Here is an 18,590-nt window from a genome sequence, read left to right on the forward strand (position 1 = left end):
TTCCCAAGCTGTCTTGATCTACCTGAATATCAGAGTTTACTTGAGTGTTGCCTTGGCCAGAACATTCCCCACACCTCTCACCTGTTAAAACCATATTCTCATGAGTTGCTAAGAGACTGGCAAACCACCACTCACGACTGAAGATCCCTGGAATTGAGATGGACCATATCAGCATCCGTCACCCAAACTTAGTTTGGCACAAGGCCATTCGGTTTAGAGCCACTGTTTGTACTAAATTATGCGCCACTTATACAACAAATAACATACTAATTTAATTACTTATTCTTCATACTATTCAGTTTATTTAATAAGTGTTATGTTCTTAAGCTCCTCAGCTGGTTGTTGTTAATATTAATAAGAAATCAGCACATTTCTATTCATGTACATTTAATATGTCAAGATCGCTTTCGTTCGTAAGAACTTCATCAAGTTGCTCTCCCAACAGTCTTCATAACTACGTTTTTAGGAAAACTGTTAGCAATGTTCCCTGATAATGTTACAAAAAAAAACTGATTACGACACAAAAATGTGTATCAGTAAAGCTGTGGCGTTTTCTTATTAATACGGGGGCCTGCTTGAAAGTAATACCACAGAATTTTTTACTTGCAAACTGTTAACGCTTTCTACATAAAACAGAGTTTATTAGCATTCCGGATATTTACTCTTCTTGGCTGTAAATTTATTTCTCAACTTTGTTACCCTAGCGAAGAACACATTTCTCCCAACGAGAGACCAGTTTGTTGATAACGTCACAGCAGAATGTTTGAAACTGTTGACGGAACCACAACCTCACCTCTACTAGCACCGCTTCGTTACAGTCACAGTGAAGTCATCGAAGGTGTTCTTTCAGTTTTGGAAACAGATGAAAATCGGATGGATTCAAGTTGGGGCTGTATGGGAGAGGATGGATGAAAGTGAACGCTAGGCGTCGCATTGTTGCAGATGTCGCAAGGGCTCGTGTGTGGTCTGGCGTTGCCCTGCTAAAGGAGAGGATGCCCCATGTGGACGAACTCTTCTGTGGTTTGAAAATACTACAAGAAGCTGTTTCTCAAGCACCGAGATTGTTATATTACGCACCGCCATGTCACAGGCCACAATTCGGAATCGACTAGCGACAGAGGGTTGCAAGTTGCGTCAGCGAAGCGTGGAAGTCGTTCGAGAAACATGCATGACATGTAATACCTCAACTAATATAGAGAAAAGAATAAAAAATTTGAAGACATTACTTTTCAGCATGCCCCCTATTAATAAGAAACCACCAAAACTGTACAGATACACATTTTTGTGTCAGACCGGTGACACTGCTAACAGTCCCCCTAGCAGAGCTGCTGTGAAGACTGTTGGTAGCGTAACTTGAAGTTCTTACGAAAGAAATTGGACGAGACTGAGTAAATATATATAATCAGAGCTTTTCCGGTTTATTATTAATATTGACAAGAATCAATACAAATCACTTAGCAATGGTCACATGAAAAACGCCAAGAAATCGAAAAAGAAATTAATTTCTCAAGGACTGACTCAGAATATAGAAAAGTCAAATTCAGTGACTTAAGAGTGCAATGGGAATTCCTCTGTTGCATGCTGAGGAGAGAGTAAAAAGTACATTGGAAAAAGTACATTGGGGGGCACTAAGAGGGAAGGATTTATCTGATGACTTAGTACCGTAAGAAGCAGGACTCGATAGTGAAGACATAGGGGATCCAGAACTAGGGTCAGAATTTTTAAGATCTTTGGAAACTGTAACATTAAATAAGCTTCAATCGTTAGTGGAAGTGACACCAAGCCATTATTTACACTGGTGTGTAGAATGTATGAAACTTGCGATATGCCATCAGATTTTCGGAAAGACATCATCTACATACACTACTGGCCATTAAAATTGCTACACCAAGAAAAAATGCAGATGATAAACGGGTATTCATTGGACAAATGTATTATACTAAGACTGACTTGTGATTACATTTTCACGCAATTTGGGTGCATAGATCCTGAGAAATCAGTACCCTGAATAACCACCTCTGGCAGTAATAACGGCCTTGATACGCCAGGGCATTGAGTTAAACAGAGCTTGGATGGCGTGTACAGGTACAGCTGCCCATGCAGCTTCAACACGATACCACAGTTCATCAAGAGCAGTGACTGACGTGTTGTGACGAGCCAGCTGCTCGGCCACCATTGACCAGCCGTTTTCAATTGGTGAGAGATCTGGAGAGTGTGCTGGCCAGGGCAGCAGTCAAATATTTTCTGTATCCAGAAAGGCCCGTACAGGACCTGCAACGTGCGGTTGTGCATTATCCTGCTGAAATGTAGGGTTTCGCGGGGATCGAATGAAGGGTAGAGCCACGGGTCGTAACACATTTTAAATGAAACGTCCACTGTTCAAAGTGCCGTCAATGCGAACAAGAGGTGACAGAGACGTGTAAACAATGGCACCCCATACCATCACGCCGCGTTCTACGCCAGTATGGCGATGACGAATACACGCTTCCAATATGCGTTCAGCGCGATGTCGCCAAACACGGATGCGACCATCATGATGCTGTAAACAGAACCTGTATTCATCCGAAAATATGACATTTTGCCATTCGTGCACCCAGGTTCGTCGTTGAGTTCACCATCGCAGGCGCTCCTGTCTGTGATGCAGCGTCAAGGGTAACCGAAGCCATGGTCTCCGAGCTGATAGTCCATGGTGCTGCAAACGCCGTCGAACTGTTCGTGCAGATGGTTGTTGTCTTGCAAACGTCCCCATCTGTTGACTCAGGGATCCAGACTTGGCTGCACGATCCCTTACAGCCATGCGGATAAGATGCCTGTCATCTCGACTGTTAGTGATACAAGGCCATTGGGATCCAGCACGGCGTTCTGTATTACCCTCCTGAACCCAGCGTTTCCATATTCTGCTAACAGTAATTGGATGTCGACCAACGCGAGCAGCAATGTCGCGATACGATAAACTGCAATCGCGATAGGCTACAATCCGACCATTATCAAAGTCGGAAACGTGATGGTACGCATTTCTCCTCCTTACACGAGGCATCACAACAACGTTTCACCAGGCAACGCCGGTCTACTGCTTTTTGTGTATGAGAAATTGGTTGGATACTTTCCTCATCTCAGCACGTTGTAGGTGTCACCACCGGCGCCAACCGTGTGTGAATGGTCTGAAAAGCTAATCATTTGCGTATCACAGCATCTTCTTCCTGTCGGTTAAATTTAGCGTCTGTAGCACGTCATCTTCGTGGTGTAGCAATTTTAATGGCCAGAATTGCAATTCCCAAGTTTGAAAGAGTCGATAAGTGCGAGAACTATCACTCCATCATCCTGACAGCTCATGAATACAAGTTTCTGGCAATAACAATGCAGAGAAGAATGAAAAAGAAAATTGAGGATCTATTAGATGACAATCATTTTTGGCTGCAGGAAAGGGAAAGGCACTAGAGAGGCAGCTCCTGACACTGCGGCTGATAATGGAAGTAAGACAAGAAAATCCAAGACACGTTCATAGGATCTGTCAACCCGGAAAAAGCCTTCGACAACCCAAAAGGTGTATGATGTTCAAAATTCTGATAGAAATACGGGTAAGCTATAGTGAAAGACATATAATATGTAATATGTACACGAATCAAGAAGGAACAATAAGAGCGGGAGACCATTAAGGAAGTGCGTGGATTAAAATGAGCGTAAGACAGGGTTGTAGACTGTCGCCCCTTCTGTTCAATCTTTACGCCAAAGAAACGATGACGGAAGAAGAATTGCATGATCTGTTTAAAGGAATGAAAAGTCTAAAGAAAACGGAATATAGATTGAGAGTAAATTGAAGAAAGACGACAGTAATGAGAAGTAGCAGAAATAAAAAAAGGAGAAATTTATCATCTTTTATGGTGATCACGAAGTAGCTACGAAGCTTCTGGTATAGAGGCAGCAGTATAACCCACGACGGACGGAGCAAGGAGGACATCAAAATCACAATATCACTGGCAAAAAGGACATTTCTGGCCAAGAGAAGTCTACTAGTATCAAACATAGGTCTCAATTTGAGGAAGAAATACGTGAGAATGTACCTTTGGAGCACAGAATTGTATGGTATTGAGATATCGACCGTGGGGAAACCGTAACACAAGAGACTCAAAGCATTTGTGATTTGGTGCTACATAAGGACGAAGAAATAAAATGGACTTATAAGATAAGGAATGATAACGTTCTCCGCAGAATCGTCGACAAAAGGAATATCTGGAAAACACTGACAAGAAGAAAGGACAGCATGATAATGTACCTGTTAAGACATCAGCAAATAAGTTCCATGGTACTAGAGGGAGCTGTAGAGGGTAAAAACTGCAGAGTATGACAGATATGGGATACTTTCTGCAAATAATTGAGGACTTAGGTTGCAATTGCTACTATGAGATGTAAAGTTTGGCTCATGAGAGGTATCTATGGCGCGCCCTAACAAACAAGTCAGAAGACTGATGCCCCAAAAGAAATTTGATGACTTCTGACTTTGCTCATGTATTAGATACCAAGAATGAATCTTCATTCAAATCAGCAAGCAGATGAAAGAGGTCACACCCTTAATAATGTTACTGCTAATTTTATACATTAGCTTTATGGGCCCCTAGGCCACGCTGGATTCCGGGTTCTGTTTGGCGATGTAATCTATCCTTTATGTTTTGTTTTAAAGGAAGTGAAACCAAAAATCGAAAAAGTGATGTGTTTTTCATGCAATGTATTACCTGTCGCGTATTTCATATTATCATAATCATTTTGCTCCTAAAAGTTGGTACCGTTAACATTTATATTTTTTAACTATTTTACAACTCCTGCATCAAAGTGAGGGATAGTAATTCATACATTTTACCTTTTCATTATTAAAAGCCTTTACAAACAGAACGGTCGGCTCAGTTGCGTTCTGTTTCGTGCATAAAACACACTCGGGTGTCTTATCGTGAAACTGCGTCAGTCAGTCAGAGGTGAAAGGAACATTTACAACTTCGATTTTTTACGGCATACAAGTAAATTAGCATCCTTTCTTAGGGGGAGATTGGAGGTGAAAAGCGGCACTGCCTTTGTGGCAATGCATCAGCGTCACGATAGCCGCTGAGGAATAGCTCTTGCCGACTGATTGGCGTGCCCAGCCGTAATTAGCAGCTACACACACTGCTGACGGCGCTGACGTAATTAAATGTTTAATTTACCGTCGCGTTTCCTTTATCGCGCCCTGCTTCGGTGCGGTGCAGCGCTCATAGAATTAAGTCGACGAGAACTTCCGCGTAATATTTACGTAATTTTCCACCCGCTGTGCGCGTACGGTCCGGCTAGCTTTCCGTCTCTCTCCTTGCCCATCTCGTTCTCTGTCGTCTGTTTCTGTCCATCGCGGCGGGGAGTTCATAGCTACGAGCGTTCGCGTGCTCCGCGGCAATATGTACACGGACGCGGCGCTGGCCGTCTGGCCATTGCTTCTGCCTGCACGTTCGGCTTTACGACATTATAAAGGCAAAGTAGTGTTTCTTTCGCGGTCAACGCATAAGTCAACCAGGTAGAGGTGGAATGATAAAATGCGAGCGGTTGATTGCCCACCTGTCTGAATATCAATAACCTCTCCTGAAAGGCGCTATCTCGACCTCTGATCCTCTGTCTCTATATAACCCTAAGGGGATTGTACTCAAGAATCCGCCCAATAGTTTTCAGCTCTTATATCGTGCGGCTGAAATAATCTTCATTATTTTGAGCTGCACAGCTGATTAATAATAATAATAATAATAAGTACCCGAAAGTTCCTAAATGCAATGTAACATATACCGTACAGTTAAAAGGAAGTCACGCTTGATCAAGGTCCGCGTCACTTTCCATTTTTAACCAGACATAACGTCTGAGAAAGGAAAGAAATAATAATAATGATTAATGAGAAACATCACAGCTGTATTGATATACATGCAGGGTGTCTCTTTTATCTTGACCACCGTAAATAACTGTTTGTCCACATGCAAATTACAAAATGTTTCAAGCACATTTTCTTTAGCCGTCAGGGGTACATCAATCAGCGTGATTGCCTTCGTTGTAGCTTTGTTTTTTACAAAGATATGAGCAGCGGTGTGACTTTTTTAAAGGGGGCCCTGTATTTTTTATTCGATAATTCATTTTCTGTCCTAAAGACCTATTCAAAAATGTATCACAGTGTACCGTTCACAGAAACACAACGTTATTAATTACATAACACAACATTGGCTTTGAGCCCGGGACCACAAACCCGTCCACTTGCTGGTGTTGTCAGAAAACAAATGAAAACCAAGTAAAAACATAACACAAAATAGACTTTGGCTCTCCTGTACCATTGTCCAAGAGTAGAACATTCAAAGGTGCTCAAAGTGGTGACCCTGGACACCGGTACATTGATGCCCTCGTTGAATGGAAAAATTATTTACTGCTTCCAGTGTAGCCTGCTGATGAGAATTACAAGCAAACACAATACGTTCCTGCATGTCCTCTGGAGTTGTGCGCGATAGACAACGTCTTCAATAAATCCCCAAAGAAAAACGTCCAGAGGATTTAAATCAGGAGACCTAGCAGGCCAAGTAAATGTTCCTCGACCAATCCATCTGGTAGGATACCTTCGGTTCAGAGCAGGACGTGCACGCAAGACATTATCTGCTGGACATCCATCGTGTTGATACCACACAAGCATTCTGGTCCTTAGCGGCAATTCATCCAGAAGAGGAGGAAGAATTCATCTGAGGAAGTTGGCATACGCTATGACGTTTAGTCGACCGTTGATGAAATAAGGGCCAATAATTGTAGTACCGAGCATCCCACACCAGACGTTAACTCTCCATTGACGCTGATGTTCCAACTGTCTAAGCCATCGGGGGTTGTCGCTGGATCAATAATGCATGTTCCTTGTCCGCTCTTTGAGAAGGAACATTCATCCTTAAATAGAACATTCAACGGAAGGGAGAACAGTAACCTCGGCAGCTTCGTCTGTGCGAGTGCTACGACGATTGCGTTGTCGTGGGTTGAAACTTCCCGTTTCCTGAAGCGTCGCAACAAGACAAGAAAACATCCTTCGGGAAGATGGGTTCGTGTCAGGATATCGCTCTCTGTTCAGTTTCGCTGCCTGTGTAGTATTTCGCCTACCTTCTACAACAACAATAAAAGAAACGTTATGTTGATGCAGTTTGTAGGAAGGGCAGCCTTTACAGTATGCCCACTCTACACAACAGTACTCAAAAGGACTAAAGTACTGTACTAAATTTACCCGTACATAGGAAATCAGTATTACAATTAATATTCTGCTAACTTACATTCCCCACAGATGAGTAGCATTCCTACCTTCTCTTCGTCGGTGTACATTCTGCTCACATAACTCTTCAACTGACGGTGGTTGTCGGAATGAGGGGTGTGGATTCTACTTATGTTTACATTTGTGCTCTGTCAGCGTCAGCATATGGATGTGTTCCATTACCCCGAGTACCTGCACTAAGCGGTGAGAGCGTCAACGTTAGTGTTGTGTTATGTAATTAATAACGTTGTGTTTCAATGCATGGTACACTGTGATACATTTTTGAATACGTCTTTAGGAGAGGAAATGAATTACTGAAAAAAAATTACAGTCTGCCATTTAAAAAAGTAATACTGCTGTTCAAATCTATGTAGAAAACGAAGTTACAAGAAAGATAATCATACTGACTGATGTCCCCCTGACGGCTAAAGAACATTTGCTTGAAGGATTTTGTAATTAGCATGTGGACAAACAGTTACGTAGGTTAGTCAAGATAAATGGGACATTGAACCGCGATCGGTTTCGTGCGGTAGAATATCATCAGGTTGCTGATACCAAGACTGAAAAGGTATATTTATCTTATGTAGCGCTAGAGACAAGCGTAACTCCGAAATAATTGATACTTGCACAACTCGGAAACTTGACGTCGTTCTAACTATCTAAACCGGTCGTGACGCAATAAATGTTTAACAATACAGCCGTGGTCCTTTCTGATAAATCTTTAATACTGTGTAGTAGGTTTCACTGGATTCCTTTGCGCTTACACCACAGCTGATGACAGCTGTTTTTTCCCTCCTGTTCTTTACTCGAGAAAGAGAGGTCAAGGGCGTAACTAAGATGTTGGTGATAGCAGCAGCAAATGTCTTGCACTTCCTGGTCAGGAGAAATCTTGGTATAAGCAGCATACAGTGGCTCTTACGTTGTTACGAAGCTTTCTGCGAGAGTTACTCTGACCTCACCAAGTATATCTTAGACGTGTCACATTGTCTTTGACTCTGTAATGCAACAGACTGTGTCAGAAGCAAGTTTCTCAAAATGAAACACATTAACATTCGATAACATCACAGGAGTGCCACCAGATTCTGAATCTCATTTTAAGTGATAACAAGCACTTGACAAGGCTCACTAAAGAAATAAACAGCAGATGCATGATTTTAACTACGTGTACTCGGCTATAAACCAAATTTAATTATCCACAGTGTACAACGAATTAATGCAATAATTATTGGTATCGTAGCTTCAGGCACTGAACTACCAACCAATACTATTTTGCAATGATTCTCACCAACAGGTTGTCGACCACATATTGGCTCAAATGGCTCTGAGCACTATGGGACCTAACTTCTGAGGTCATCAGTCCCCTAGAACTCAGAACCAGTTAAACCTAACTAACCGAAGGACATCACTCACATCCATGCCCGAGGCAGGATTCGAACCTGCGACCGTAGCGGCCTCGCGGTTCCAAACTGCAGCGCCTTTAACCGCACGGCCACTTCGGCCGGCTATGGAGGGTGTAGTAACAGGCGTAGAGAAGCAGCTGAGTCAGTCGCCAGGTCCGGAAGGAATCCCAGTCCAATTTTGTAGAGAGTACTGTACAGCATTCTCCCCTTACTTAGCTTGCATTTGTCGCGAATCTTTCACCCAGCGCAATGTCCCAAGCCACTGAAAAAAAGCACAGGCGAGTCCGGTATACAAGAAGGGGAAAAGATGGACCATCAAAATTACAGACCTATACCCTTGACCTCGGTTTGCTGCATAATTATAGCACGTATTCTGATTTCACATGAATTAAAGTTCCTGGGGACGAAACAGCTTCTGCCCAGTAATCAGAACGAATTTAGGAAGCATCAGTGGTTCGAAATCCAGATAACTCTTTTCTCACATGATGTGTTGCGATCCATGAATAAAGCGCAAAAGGCAGTTTTCACATTCCTAGATTCTGAAAATCTCTGACAGGTGCGCCACTGCAGCAGGACCTACGGATTAGGTTTCTAGATATATCAGTGGCTCGAAGTCTTCTTCAATAATAGAACGTAGCAAATTGTCCTCGATGACGAGTTTTGAGCAGAGACAGTCAGGCTTGTCCCAGGGACGTGTGATAGGATCGCTCGCATTGTTTACATACATAAATGATATGACGGACAGAGTGAACAGCAAGCTGCGGCTGTTTCTGATGACGCTTTGATGTACGCGAACTGAGTGACTGAGGGAGGATACAAGACAGACAAAATTTCTAGTTGTTGTGATGAATGGAAATTTGCTCTAAACATACAAAAACTTAAGTTAATGGAGATAAGTGGGACAACAATCCCACAATATTCGAAAACAGCATTAGTGGTTTGCTGCTCGACACATTCATGCTGACTAAGTGTCTAGGCGTAATGTTGCAGAGCGATGTAAAACGGAACGAGCACGTCAACGACGGTAGTAGGGAAGGCGAATAATCGACTTTAGTTTATTGAGAGAATTTTAGGGAAGTGGAACTCATCTGTAAAGAGGAAGACCTATAGATCGCTAGTGTGACCCAATCTTGGGTACTACTCGGGTGTTTGGCATTCCATCGAGCTCGGATTGAAGGAAGACAACGAAGAAATTGAGAGGCGGGCTACTAGACGTGTTACTGGTATCAATACGCGTGTTTCAGCGAGATGCTCCGTGAATTCAGATGTGAATCCATGGAGGGAAGATGACGTTCCTTTCGCGAAACAGTACTGAGGAAAATTGGAGAATCGGCATTTGAATCTGACTGACGAATGATTCTTCTGCCGCCATCGTACATTTTGCGCAATCGCCACGACGATCAGATAGGGGAACTTAGGGCTTAGATAAAGACACGTACACAATGGTTTCCACCTGCCTCTGTCTGAAAGTGGAACAGAAACGGAAATGACTAATAACAATGTAATGAACCATCCGCCATGCGTCGTGCGATCACTAGACTATTTTGTATCTAAATGTAGATATAGATAAACGTTGCTGCTTCTTGTACGAGGTGAAGCTGTGCTGGTGGGTGCCCAACCTAATTTTGAGCTGATGGTTTCACTTCGATAATGGTAAACGTTGATTCGCACGGAATTCGCGTGCTTGAATCGTTTGAGCACAGAACAGGGCTTGGGTCCCGTTACGCAGCTAGCTCCCTTGTCTCGACGTTACATAAAGTCTTCGACTAGCCTCTGTACGTTGAAAACTCTACATCTTATCATATATGAGTGTGGAGTTTTACTTCCGTCTTGTAAATTAATTAATAATTATAACATAATGCTCTCACTTTTTGTAAACCGCTGCCACTTTTCCGACCCATCCCCACCATCTCTGTCGTTCGAAATTCAATCACAGCAATCAACTGACCTAATAGACATTCCCTCCCACGCTGGGTATAAAATTCTCTTGCAGCTAATCTTAAGATCTTAGACGTTTCTCTGATCTCTGTCACATCTGAGGCAACGTTTCAAAGGTGACTAGGATAATGCTGACTGGCAGCTTTAAAATCAGAATGGAGAACTAACTGACACTAAAACACACTACGTTAACGTTTCGGAAATATGCTGTGTTTAATAATTAGCAGAAGCTAAGTATTGTCATGCAGCAGGGAAGATTAAACTGCTCGTTCGTAACACTGCCATTCAAGATGACTACATATATCATTGTGTAATCGTATCTTTTATCAATGAACTTTGTACTATGAGCGGAGAGAGCACAAATCACTTTTTTTCCGCCAGGCGATATCCCATGGTCAATGAGGGCCTTCAAGCGGGCAGTACTACGTTGCTGCACTGCGGCACGAGGACCGTCTGCTGTACTGATGCGTTGCTATTTAGTCTTCTTCGGTGTTCTCAGTGCACATGGTGAAGAGAAGGTCACGGCTGGACGTACATGATTAATACTGCGTTGGATTAATTTTAGCAAATCGCACAGCTGCGGCCCAGTCTAGAAATGGCTGAGGCTACGCGCGAATTGGTCTCGGAGGAATGTATACCATTCATCATCAAAGAAACACACAAATCCATCTATAACGATAACAGAACACACATGCAGTGTACTTCATAGCAGTCGCACGTTGTAAAGTTGTAACCATTCTTCATGCACCTCACGGTTTGCTGGTTTTCTAATGAATCCCTACAGTGCAGTAAGCTCTTCATGCTCATCTTATTGTCAGCCTCACTTAAGAACAGAAAGGCAGAAACACATCCCTATGATGTTTTACTAGTCGATGTCGATCTTGAAGGTTCTTTATGAAGCATTAGAAGAGAAATGACTTAGGAAATAGGTTAGTGTAATTTGCTGAGAGTAACATGTTTGTCCTCAACACATTGTTCGAGGACAGGACAAAGTTGTGCTAAATATGACAGCAACCATATTTCATCACATAACAAAGAGACTGTACAGAATATGACGGTCCTAAATAACTTTTTAATTGAAAGTGATCGTAGACGCTTAAAATAAGAGTAAAAGTAAAAGAAACAATCGCATCAGGCAGTAAATTAGCTGTGTGTATTGTGAGATGATATAAGAGTAAGGAGATAAACAAGAATAAAATTCCTCTTCTTAGAAACTGAAAGTTACATCTACACAGATGAAATAGGCAATGATTTAAGAAATGAAATTATGCAAATAACAAAAAATTGCAGGTGCGAAGAATATAACAGAAAAGAAACTGTAAAATGAAGCTAGACACTTGTTAAAGTAAAGGCGAGAATTTCAAGCAACATAATTGATCCGAGGTAAACAAATCTCCTCTGAAATTGCTTCGAGAATGCATGAGAAGGTGCATTTGAAGTAATAAAAGAGAAATATCTTGCAACAGGAATAGGGAAATTACAAAACAAATCCTTATTTTGGGTTGACAGCACATTGCAACAGTTGAGATAGCAGATGGCACGACAGCAAATTTAATAAACATTCCGTATTTCGTCAAATACTTGTACCGCTCGAGAGATGAATCAGAAACACATTTAGTGGCCTCCGTAACGAAAATAAAGTCTTTCGAATGTAACGTCATATGAGTGCATAAAATGGATCGATGTATGCGGAAAATGAAGCAAAGGAAGTGCCAGTTTTTTCAATATTAACAGCTAAACCGGGAAAGCAGATGGAACCATTACAAAACGAGCTTGTAAAATTGAAGCATATGGCGGAAGAATGTGCTAACCCACTACAGTACTTTTTGAGAGACTGCGTGTTATAAGTTTAACTTCAAAGAGGAAAACGTAACTACAATAACACAAAGCAGTTTATTTAGTAGATGGCGTTTTCTAGCAGTACATGCATAACTACTTGTTATCAGAATGTAGTGTGTCTGGTAACAATAGATGAATCAGACTAATGCTTTGTAAACTCCGACGATCCCTTTAACTGGTTGAGGCGTCTGTAATCATCCCAAAAAGGTTGCGTAAACCTGTCCAATCTCCCATATGTTCGCCGACCGCGAATTGCTGTGACTTTCGTAATGCGCACCCTGTCATACGAGGTGATCGACGGATCACAACCATACACCTCCCTCCTAAACTGGATATCTCTGTTGGTAGTGCTGATCCATTCGTCCACCAGTTGGGGTACTCAAAGGCGTGTGACTACTGGGTTCTTCGTTGCCTGACAGAAGACCATAAAGACCAACGAAGGTCCATCTGTGCCCAATGAAGGATGCACCAAAGGACTATCCGCGCCCAATGAAGGATGCACTCCGCGAGAAGCAGTATGAGGATGATGGGGAGGTTATTGATGAGAAAGAAGTGGGCTCCGACATTGACCAGTTGAGTGGTACTATGCGAGTACACAGACCCTCCCAGTAAGGTAGGGTTAGGCTGTCGCATTGAGCGGAGACTGTGCTGATGAGTAGATTTATGTAGCAAAAAGAGTAGGGAATAATATGGCGTATGGGAATCATGAATAAAATCAATCTGCTTTCAGAAAACAAAGTGCTGCATTACTTATGAAACGATTGTCGTATGCCTGACCTGGACTCAAACACTACTTTCTCAAGCAATGCTCTTGCCAAATGAAATATCAAAGCATAATACAGGAAGAACTCCTACATCATCATTTAGGCCACTGCATTTCTCCTTCTTTCTCCTTGTTACCAGCTCTCTTGCATACCTTGCAGGATTCGCACGTCTCGAGAAATATTATCGCGGTAAAATGATTGAGTCACAGCCGACGTGGTTGTGTCTTCAGGAGTCCTTTCTAGCAAGGTATACAGGGCCGTTTCTGTAAAGTTTCGAAAGTGGGAGAAAGTAGATGTTGATATGTAACGGATTTTCTAGGCTGTTTTCAAATGTCTTACGCTTTTGAAAACGTAAGCGGCGCCTGCCTCTACAGACTACACATTTTGCATCATTTCGCCCACACTTTGATAAGTGATTTGCTGCCTAGGGGAAAATAAACATTAACGGTATGCTTGTGCCACTCGTATTTGGAGGTATTAATCAACCTAAAAACATACCAGTTGTAATAGCTGAAATCATTAGTCTGAAAATGAAGTAAATGTTAAAGTGTTATGTTCGGTACTCTGTCTTCAGCAGTCAATAGAAATACCTGCACTTACCTATACCTCTAACACTGTGTGTAGTAATATTTAATTTACCATTTTGTTTTCTCCGTTTGGCATAATAGTCCACAATGAATGAACCAGTTGTGTATCAGCAAGGAGATTTTTCGTTGGTGCCTAATCTGTGATGCTTGCCTTCTACATATTCTCGTAAGCTCTGGAGCTCGTACGGTGCCTGATCACATGGAGGGGCCAAGCGAGTTGGCGCAATGGTTAAAGTAATTGACCAGCACTCCGAAGAACCGACGCTCATATTCGCGTCTCCCACAAACATTCAAGATTTACATGGTTTCCCTGAAGAAAAATATCAAGTTCGTTCTTTCAGAAAGGACACGGACGATTTCCTTCCACATTCTCCTACAAATCGACTAGGGCACTTTCCACAGTGATCTCATTACCGAAGGCATCGACTCATCTTCCACCTTCCTTGAATTGCAGCAGCAGGCAGTCCGCTCCCCGCAGACTGCTTGTGCGGAACCGTAGCCGCAAAAAAACAGCTAGCTCGTTGTGAACGGAAAAGTCACAAGGTTTGTAACCACAACGGAAACTCCGACTGCTTCCTCACACAGGTTCAAACAGGTATAAACTGTGGTAATACAGGCTTCGACGCTCGCCTTGTTTACTTTCGCTAGGCAGTGTCTGCAGGAACGCGGCTCAGTGGGGGAGCGCCGGTTACAGGTGAGGAGTTGTGCCGCGCTTGCAAGGTGGAGACGAGATGCGGGCTGGTGTTAATCCGGCACATAAGCTGTTGCGGCGGATTATCATTACGGCGTGCAAGGAGTGGGTGGCGCGCCGCGACGCTACGTGCGGCCGCAAGTAAATCCCTCTCATTACGCGGGCGTGCTGCTCCTGTTGCTACCGGCGATTATATTCAGTGGCCGCGGGCGCTCCGGCGCGATGCGAGCGACGCACTGTGACAACACGCGCGGCGTTCCCGCAGGTGTCGTCCCAAGAGGAGTTTCTTTAAACTGCAGCTACTTAGCTAGGACGACATTTCGGTAAAGATATTACAATGAAATGAACACCCTTAGCTGCTTACAGTCGTTGACATACGTCAACGGGGACAGATGAAAATGTGTGCCCCGACCGGGACTCGAACCCGGGATCTCCTGCTTACATGGCAGACGCTCTACCCATCTGAGCCACCGAGGATACAGAAGATAGCGCAACTGCAGGGATTTATCTCTGGCACGCCTCCTGCGAAACCCACATTCTCAACGTATTGTCCCGCACTACAATCGTAGTGCTTCCGCCCATTACACTCATTACTCGCGGCGCAATGCCGATTCCCGTAAGAGTTCGGGCACTGTTTGTGCATTCGCACAGAGGAAGAAGATGGTCAAGTGGCCGGTGAGACTTATATATATATATATATATATATAGTTACATGGTTACCCTATATATATATATATTCGGGCACTGTTTGTGCATTCGCACAGAGGAAGAAGATGGTCAAGTGGCCGGTGAGACTTATATATATATATATATATATATAGTTACATGGTTACCCTAGATATATATATATATATTCGGGCACTGTTTGTGCATTCGCACAGAGGAAGAAGATGGTCAAGTGGCCGGTGAGACTTAACTATATATATATATATATATAGTTACATGGTTACCCTATATATATATATTTCGGTAAAGGTTTCTCTCGCTTAACGTAAACTAACTAGCTGATCAAAAGTATCCGCACCTCTCCAGTGTAATGCAGATTTTGTTTGGGCACCAGATCTCACAAAAGGGGACCCCACCATTGAAAAAGGGAAAGGAGGCGTGGAATATTTTGTTATCAGTAGCGAAGTTGTATCCGTAGGGATTCGTCGGGAGAGCTGAGTTACTTCAAACGTCGGAAAGTCATTAGATACCACGTGACCAAGCCGTCTGATTGTGGTATGATCATGAAGCATAAACGCTAAAGAACAACCACAGAGAATCCAAGAACAGGCGACTTCATTTAGTGACGGGAGAAACCGTTGCGAATTCCGGACAGTGTTTGTACAAAAGTAGCATGAAATCAGTAGAACGAATCGCTCTTGAGTTCCAGGGCGCTACCTGCAGTACATCTATCACAATGACTGAGCCGTTTTCGTTTGTTTCTTTCTTCAAGTAATCAGACTTCTGTCTGGATGTGCGTGTGAATTCCTAAGGGACCAAACTGCTGAGGTCGTCAATCCCTAGACCTGTACACTACTTAAACTAACTTATGCTAAGAACAACAGATACACTCATGCCCGGGGGAGGACTCGAACCTCCGGAGGGAGGGGCCGCTCAATCAAATGTGTTACATGGCGCCTGTAACCGCGCGGCTGACTGGATGGATACGGCCAGCGCGAATAACTCACTTCTGCCAAACTTTTCATTTCTCTGTAGCACTTGCAACATACGTACTCAGTTATTTGCTTGATATATCCCAATCTCTGTTTTCCCCTACACTTTTTGCCGTCTACATCTCCCTCTAGTACCATGCAACTTACTTCGTGATCTCTTAATAGATATCCTATTGTCTTGTCCCCTCTTTCTGTCAATGTTTTCCATATCTTCCGTTCTTCGAAGACTGTGGGGAGAACCTTCTCATTCCTTACCTATCAGTCCACCCAATTTTCAACATTCTTCTATAGCGCCACATCTAAATCGCTACGATACTTTTCTGTTCAGTTATCCCACAGTCCTTGTCTTATTTCTATAGAGTGCTGCGCTGCAAACGTACATTCTCACAATTTTCTTCTTCAGATCAAGTCCGAAGTTTGATACTAAAATACTTTTCTTGGACATCAGCATAATCTTTGCCAGTGCTACTCCGCTGTTTATATTCTCCTTGCTCCGGCCGTTCTGGGTTATTTTGCTGTCCAGTTAGCAGAATTAATTAACTTAATCTACTTCGTGATCACCAGTTATGATGTAAAGTTTCTCGCTCTTTTCATTTCTACTACTTCTCATTACTTCCGCCTTTCTTCGATTTTCTCTCAATCCATATTCTGTACTCATGAGATTGTTCATTCCGTATAGCACATCTATATAATTCTTCATCGCTTTCAGTGAACATACTAATGTCATCAGCGAATCGTAACACTGACATTCTTTCACCTTGATTTTTAGTTCCACTATTGAATATCCCATCCCTTTTATTTTGTTTAGTCGGCGTATAGATCGAATAGCAGAGGTGAAACACTACGTCCTAGTCTTAGACCCTTTTTAATGTGAGCACTTCGATCTTGGTCTTCGAATCTTTTTGTTACCTCTTTGTTTTTTTAAGCAGTGTGTATTACCCGTCTATCACTATAGTTTACCCCTATTCATCAGAATTTCGACCATCTTGCACCATTTTATATTGTCGAACGACTTTTCCAGGTCTATAAAACCTATGAACGTGGCTTGACCTACCTTAAGTCTTGCTTCCATTACCAACAGCAAAGTCACAACTGCCTCTCTGGTTCCTTTATCTTTACTAAAGCCAGAGCGATCGTCATCTAACTGATCCTCAGTTTTCTTTTCCATTACTTTGTATATTACTCTTGTCAGTAATTTGGGGGAATGAGATGTTAAGATGGCTGTGCGATAATTTTCGAAATTGTCGGGTCTTGCGATGATCGCAATTAGTGTGGATGACTTTTTCCGAAAGTCAGATATTATGTCACCAGACACGTACATTCTACACACATTTTGTAGCAACTTTTCCCAATGATTTTAGAAATTCTGATGGAATGTTATCTATCGCTTGTCTTATTCGATATTTTCCAAAGCGCTTTTAAGTTCTGGTTCTACCACTGGATCCCTCATCTCTTCTATATCGACTTCTGTTTGTTATTCTATCACGTCATCAGAAACGTCCTCTCACTCATCCAGGCGCTCCAATTTACTCTTTCTACCTACCCACTCTCTCCTCTGCGTTTAACAGCGGAATTTCCATTGAACTCTTAGTGTTGCCGCCCTTGCTTTTAATTTCACCGAAGATTGTTTTCACTTCTCTGCAAGGTGCGTGAGTCCTTCCAAGAATAGTTTCTCTTTAGATTTCTTCAGATTTTTCATGAATTCATTTCGAATTAGCTACGATATATTTCCTATTTATTTTATTCCTGACTTGTATTTTTGTATTCCTGAATTTCCCTGAACATTTTTGCGCTTCCTTCCTTCATCGATGATCTGAAGTATTTCTTGAGTTATCTCTGCTCTCTTTGCAGTTAGTTGCCTTCTTTATACCTACACTGATAAGCTAGAATATTATGGCCACCTCCCCAATACCTGTTATGTGCAACTTTGGCACGGATAAAGGAGGCGACGCGTCGTGGCAAGGAGGGAGTTGGCACCACATCTGCACACACAAGTCATCTGATTCCTGTAAATTCCGGGGAGGGGGCCATGAGCTCTGACACCACGTTCAATCACATCCCAGGTGTGTTCGGCTTCGTTCAGGTCTGGTAAGTCAGGGGCGGGGGGGAGGGGGGCGGGGCGTGAGTGGTGGAGGTGGGGGGGGGGGCAACACATCAATTGGAACTCACCACTGTGCTCCTTGCACCACTATATCACATGGCACATTATCTTGCTGAAAGATCCCACTGTCATCAGCACGAAGGAGTGTACGTGGGCCTGTAGGCCGATGGTAGCCCAGCGGTTCTAGGCGCTTCAGTCCGGAACCGCGCGCCTGCTACGGTCGCAGGTTCGAATCCTGCCTCAGGCATGGATGTGTGTGATGTCCTTAGGTTAGTTAGGTTTAAGTAGTTCTAAGTTCTAGGGGACTGATGACCTCAGATGTTAAGTCCTATAGTGCTC

The 18,590-nt window shown here is 42.9% G+C and overlaps 1 non-coding gene across 1 annotated transcript; it reads right to left on the bottom strand.

The window, feature by feature from the left end:
- Positions 1–14,895: 14,895 nt before the first annotated feature.
- Positions 14,896–14,969, bottom strand: Trnat-ugu (transfer RNA threonine (anticodon UGU)). Its single transcript has one exon. It is a non-coding gene; the product is annotated as a tRNA-Thr (tRNA).
- Between the last annotated feature and the right edge of the window lie 3,621 nt (positions 14,970–18,590).

The sequence above is a fragment of the Schistocerca nitens genome, chromosome 4 (genome assembly GCF_023898315.1).
Source record: "Schistocerca nitens isolate TAMUIC-IGC-003100 chromosome 4, iqSchNite1.1, whole genome shotgun sequence".
NCBI lineage: Eukaryota > Metazoa > Arthropoda > Insecta > Orthoptera > Acrididae > Schistocerca > Schistocerca nitens.